Genomic DNA, 5617 nt, shown 5'->3' on the forward strand with positions numbered 1-5617 from the left:
TTAGTGACATATCCTTCCACAGTGGATGCACTTCCGCTATGGTCTGAAGTAGATCCTGTTTCTTCAGAAGAACAAGTGATGTCGCCACTAACATTCCCAGTGGCTTCGTAAACCAAAGCTGGGTTGGCCAAATCAGTGCTATTATAATTTCTTCTGCTTTGTCTAGACAGACCTTTTGAAGACACATCCTATTACACTGAAAAGGGGAAAAGCATAGGAATAAGTGCCATGTCAGTTAAATGTCAAAGCATTAATATATTTCTCATCTGGATCTGGCTTCCATGAGACAAATATTTCAAGTTGTGTAATAAGTCTAGATGCATAACGATCTATATTAGGGCTGTAAAACCTCGTGGTTACCTTTTCAAATATATAAGGATCTAATTTCCAGTTAGTGTCGTCCTGAAACTTTCTAGATTCATGGTCAGCCTCTACACTTAATATTTCTAGAATATGTGCAACTGTAAGCCATACCCTTGGTTATTTCATTACAAATGTTTTACTTTACACCACCCATGTGATTGGGGTATAAGCAACTGCAGTTGTATTATCAAGCAGCAATTCCACATGCGTCCCTGTAGAACAAAAGGATTTAAGAGCAAAAGTTGCTGCTCGTAACTCCAAAAAACTAATATGATTTAAGGCATCTTGCTCATCCCAAGAGCCTCCAGTCTTTATTTTGACAAGCTGCTCCCCAGCTAACTTGAGAAGCGTCAGATGTTATTTAACCCACCATAATAAATTATCTTTCATAACTGCAGTAATGATCATGTATGCATCAAACTTGCCCTTATTTAATTGTAATCCTCTTGCCTTTTAAATTTCTAAAGATTTGATAAATAATGGCGTATACTCTACAGCTGGTACACTATATTCAATACACCAACAACCTTGGCAACAGTACGGATTTTTTCTCTATCTTTCCGTAATAATAATGTACACTCACTTACTATTCTCTCCAACTTCAATGGAGTCAAGTTACTGTCATTGAAACCAAGAAATACAATCTCTTGAGTTGGGGATGTGACAGATTTTTTCGGAATGTGGTATGAAACCCAGCTTTGAAACTAAATCTAATGTGTCGCGTACATTCTGGTTGAACTCTCTTATAGTGTCGCCCACTAATAAAGAATCATCAATATAGCCAAGGTTGACATGGCCTAACTTTCTCAATGTGGAATAAACAGGGTTGAGTAGTTTTGTAAATAAGCGAGGTGCACTCGCAAACTCATTTGGAAGACAGATATATTGAAACAGCTGTTGTTTCCATTCAAATTTGAGATATTTCTGGTGTTCCTCATCAATAGGAACAGAATAATATGCATCCTGTAAATCAATAGATGCCATGTAACTACCAGGGGAAATAAGTTTGACGGCTGTCTCAAACATATCCATCTTAAAATGATGGTATGCCAAATGAAATCTTTCAAATTTAGGATCATTCTATAACTACCATTTTTTTAGGACACACAAAAACTTTCTTATCCAGTAATTACTGGATTTCTTTTTTCAATAACTATTTCCTCCGCACTACTAAGAGGATATGATTTAGGAACCTTAATCTGTATTGAATTTCGTGTAAATTCAATATGGCCATGTGAAACCAAATCAAGTATTCTCTCATCACAAGTAATATCACCCCACATATTAATGAAGTATTTAAGTCTTCCTGCTTCAAAGCTGACTTTATTAACTTTTACATCGCTTACCTGAGAGCTCTTTGTTTCAGTGCTCATTTTGACTGTTTGGCTGTCTGTGTCTTTTAATAGTTTTTAGAATAGTCAAATTTCTGTTGGCGCTGGTATCAGCCACGTCCTCTTACTCTAAATGTAAATACACGACATCTGGACTTTCCTCGAGTTCCAGTCTTTTGCCAGGAATTCTGACTAATTTTATGTGCCATTAGATTAACCCCCTTTATATCTTTCGCTCTTTTAGTGACATCATCACCAAATAGGTTATCCGTAAATGGTACAGTGGTAGATCAGGTTTCATACAATCTCTTCCACGTAGATTGAGCAAACGATTAGCATGACACAAACAAGTGTCTAAATCTAACCACTTCTTATATTCAGGCAATTTTGCCAGTTCATCTACCAGTTTAACAACAACTGCAGATCCCTTCACAAGGGCAGTCTGTGCAATTTAGAATTTTGTGTCGAGAGTCCTGATTTCTGGGCTAACACCAACTGATTTACTCTCACTTTAGCAAGACCTTCACAACTCTCTGGTCTATTATATCTTTTAGACAAATCGTCAGCAATTCCATCATTGACTGGCTCGTCGCACTTTACTTTGATTACAAATTTGTCAGCCATACTCTTGAACAGACTCGGACTGGACTCTCCAGCGTGTTCAGTATTATTTGCGTCGCCATTGTTATCATGAGGTCTTACTGACGTTTTCTGTTTCTTGTTAAGATTTCTCTCCATGGGGTTATCCAAATCAACACCACATTGGTTATCACCATATATAATACTCGAAGGCTTCCTGAAATGTGTCCACTCTTGTAGAAAGTGAAGAAATAGTCTCGCATTGCTTTGTTTGATTTTCTTGAATAGTTTTTAACAATCCCAAAATGGCTTTCGTATCCGACGTGCATTCTTTATCAACTGTTACTTTTCTTTGTTTTAGCCACAGCACATGTGGCTGGCGAGACATTCTTTTATGAGATGGTTTGCCCTCGACCTCAGCCATAGCATCAGCTCTTGCCAGCATATTTAAATGTTCAACTTTTGAAAAGAAGAACGTGGATAAACAATTACGTTGTTTAATAACGACAGTACAATAGACTGTTAGACAAGTAACACGTTACCTCAGTAAATAAGTGTCACAATTGTGACAGAGACCAATTTCATGCGGACGGATTCAGCAACATATCCAGCCTCGTTGAAAGGCTACAGGACACTGAATATGCATGTAATCTCGAGTGAAGTGATGATACAATAGAATGTAACACTTTCTTCACATGTATCTGAACTCATTTAATACAGGGTTAATACACTTCCTTTATTGACCTGCATTCACATTAAATACAATCATTGTATTTCCTGTGTATAAATATTAAATACAGATTAATACACGGACCTATCTTCCTGGTTTCACTTGAGCAGGCATTTATACAAAGCTAGCTAAATACATAACTTTTATTTTCGTGGAATCACATTGATTTGTATAAATACACCTAAATGTCATAGTATTTATTTATTTGAGGATTGTTTTAAAACAAGTTTAACGGACAGAAAGTTTCATTAAAGAGCCAGCATTCTGCCTTTCCACAACATCGATCACGTCTAAAGCAATGTGGTGAAGTGTTACTAAAAAAGGTAAAAGGACAAAATGGTCGAGAGTACTTGTATCCCAAGAAAGTTTGTTGCTATAGCAGTCTAGTTACATCTGTTAGAAGACCTGGACCTTACAACTGATTGCAACAACTCAAGAGCAAGACAACCAGGAGAAAACATTTTAAATGACGGGGACTTTTTAATGAAGGATATTTCAAAAGCAAATTTAACTAGAGTCTTACATTGATTGTGGACTGTTTGCAGCCATGTGACCGTACACCATATTCTGTTCGTGCATTATACATCATAACAAACAGTTAGCCACGTGAAGAAAGATTTAAATAAGAGAACGTTATATTAATGTGTTTACTACCTGGTCCTAAAGAACAGAAAAAAGAAATGAATTCATATTTAGAGCCATTGGTAAATGAACTTCAACAACTGCTAGTTGGGGTGAAGATGAATGATGGTTCCAAAATAGGGAATATATACAAAGCGGTGCTCATGTGTGTATCAAGTGACATTCCAGCTACTCTGAAATGTGGAAGATTTTTTGTACATGGTGCCTAACAAGGTTAGTAATTCTAACATAATTGCATCTGTGCAAATGTGCAAAGATATTTTTCAGCCAGTATACAGGCTTTTTCTTGGACCCCACAAATGGTGCTTGCAGATTTAATTGGTTCTGTACTTAGAACCTTATTGTTAAATAAATCAACAGATTTCCCTTTGGTTTGTACATTTATATTTAATGGTATTCTTTCATTTGCAGGTTACAGTAAATGTCTAAAAACATTCCCACATGCAGCTTTTGGAGATAAGACAAACTATGGTGACTTTGATGCTGAGACCTACCCAGTACGCAGTGACAATGACCATAAGTGCTATGGGTTCCAATCCTTGCATGCAAAGAATCCTAAGGAACAGTCAAACATTGAAAGAGAATTTGGTGCTAGATGGACAAATTTCCTAAGTTACGCCTGTACGTTTTCATGTACAGTTGTGGATCCCATGCATAATTTGCTGTTGGGTACAGCCAAACATGTAACTAAATTGTGGAAAGATACAGGAATTATAGATTCAGCTAAGATGGATGAAACTCAAGTCTGTATGGATAAAATGAAAGTTTTTTTCAACTATTGGACGAAATCACAACAAAATAGCTTCTGGTTTCTCTGCTGATCAGTGGAAAAACTGGGTTTGTGTATATTCCCTATTTGCCCTGAAAGATGCTATTCCTGAGGAACATTACGAGTGCTGGAAGTTGTTGTTGATGCCTGTAAGATCTCAGTGAAGAAACATACAGTGCAAATAAAATATTGAGAGACTTTTGTGAAGCTTTTGCAAAGCTCAATGGGAGTGATAAATGCACAATGAATATGCATTTGCACGTAAAATATGTTGGTCTTGTGTGTAGCTTTTGGTGTTTTTCATTGGAGAAATTCAATGGGATTCTGGGTTCTTACCCCCAAAATAATCATTCAATAACTGTTCAACTAACGCGACGATTTCTTAAAGGTCAGCAAGTTATAGATGTACAATTCCCACCCGAATACAGTGACATGCAGAGCATATTGGACTTTGATACATCACAAGGAATTTTATCCCAAACAAAAGCCGTTGAACCAAGCCATTCTGGTTTAAATCCTAATATAAGTGCTTGTGGTTTTACAGACGATTGCAGTGTAGTTGTGTTGCCAACACAGTGTGCATATAATTTTGATGATGATGAAGTATCAGGGCTTCGTGAGATGTATGCAAAGATGTATCCATCTAAGTCATGCACAGTAATGCAACTAGCTGAGCAATGCAAAAGGGCCAAGTTTTATAATACTATTTTTTGTACTAGGTTATCCAGGGGAGAAACATCGTCATGTATATATGCCAAGTGGATTGGGGATGAAGCTGTCAGGAGTGTGTTTCAAATTGATCCAAGTGCACAGCCAAGACCAGGGTCCATTATCAAATTTGTTAGAGTGACCCAGATGGTAACAAGGATATAGTGTCTCACATTTTTGCTCAGGTATCTTGGTACAAGAAACACCCTATGCATGCATAAAATGGTTCACATGTTCAAGATTGGGGGACAGATTTGGAATGTGTTGAAGGTGCTTCCTTCATGCCGATACTGCGCACAATAGGGCACAGCATTTCAGATGAACACACTATACATTTTCCATATTGCAGGTCAACTGGGGAGAATGTTACTGTGATTGTACCATCAGCCCTGTGTATTTCAGTAATAAAATGAAAATGAATACAGTATATATTGTGAACTAAAAAACATTTAAGGGGTTAGCATACATTTAAAGTGTGTTCATTTTAATATTTAT

The 5617-nt window shown here is 36.9% G+C and overlaps 2 pseudogenes; one reads left to right on the forward strand and one right to left on the reverse strand.

Moving 5' to 3' along the window:
- Positions 1-1762: 1762 nt before the first annotated feature.
- Positions 1763-2432, reverse strand: LOC144363567 (uncharacterized; annotated as a pseudogene).
- A 763-nt stretch (positions 2433-3195) lies between these two features.
- Positions 3196-5287, forward strand: LOC144363568 (uncharacterized; annotated as a pseudogene).
- The last annotated feature ends 330 nt before the right edge of the window (positions 5288-5617 follow it).

The sequence above is a fragment of the Saccoglossus kowalevskii genome, chromosome 12, assembly GCF_978046115.1.
Source record: "Saccoglossus kowalevskii chromosome 12, keSacKowa6.1, whole genome shotgun sequence".
Lineage (NCBI taxonomy): Eukaryota > Metazoa > Hemichordata > Enteropneusta > Harrimaniidae > Saccoglossus > Saccoglossus kowalevskii.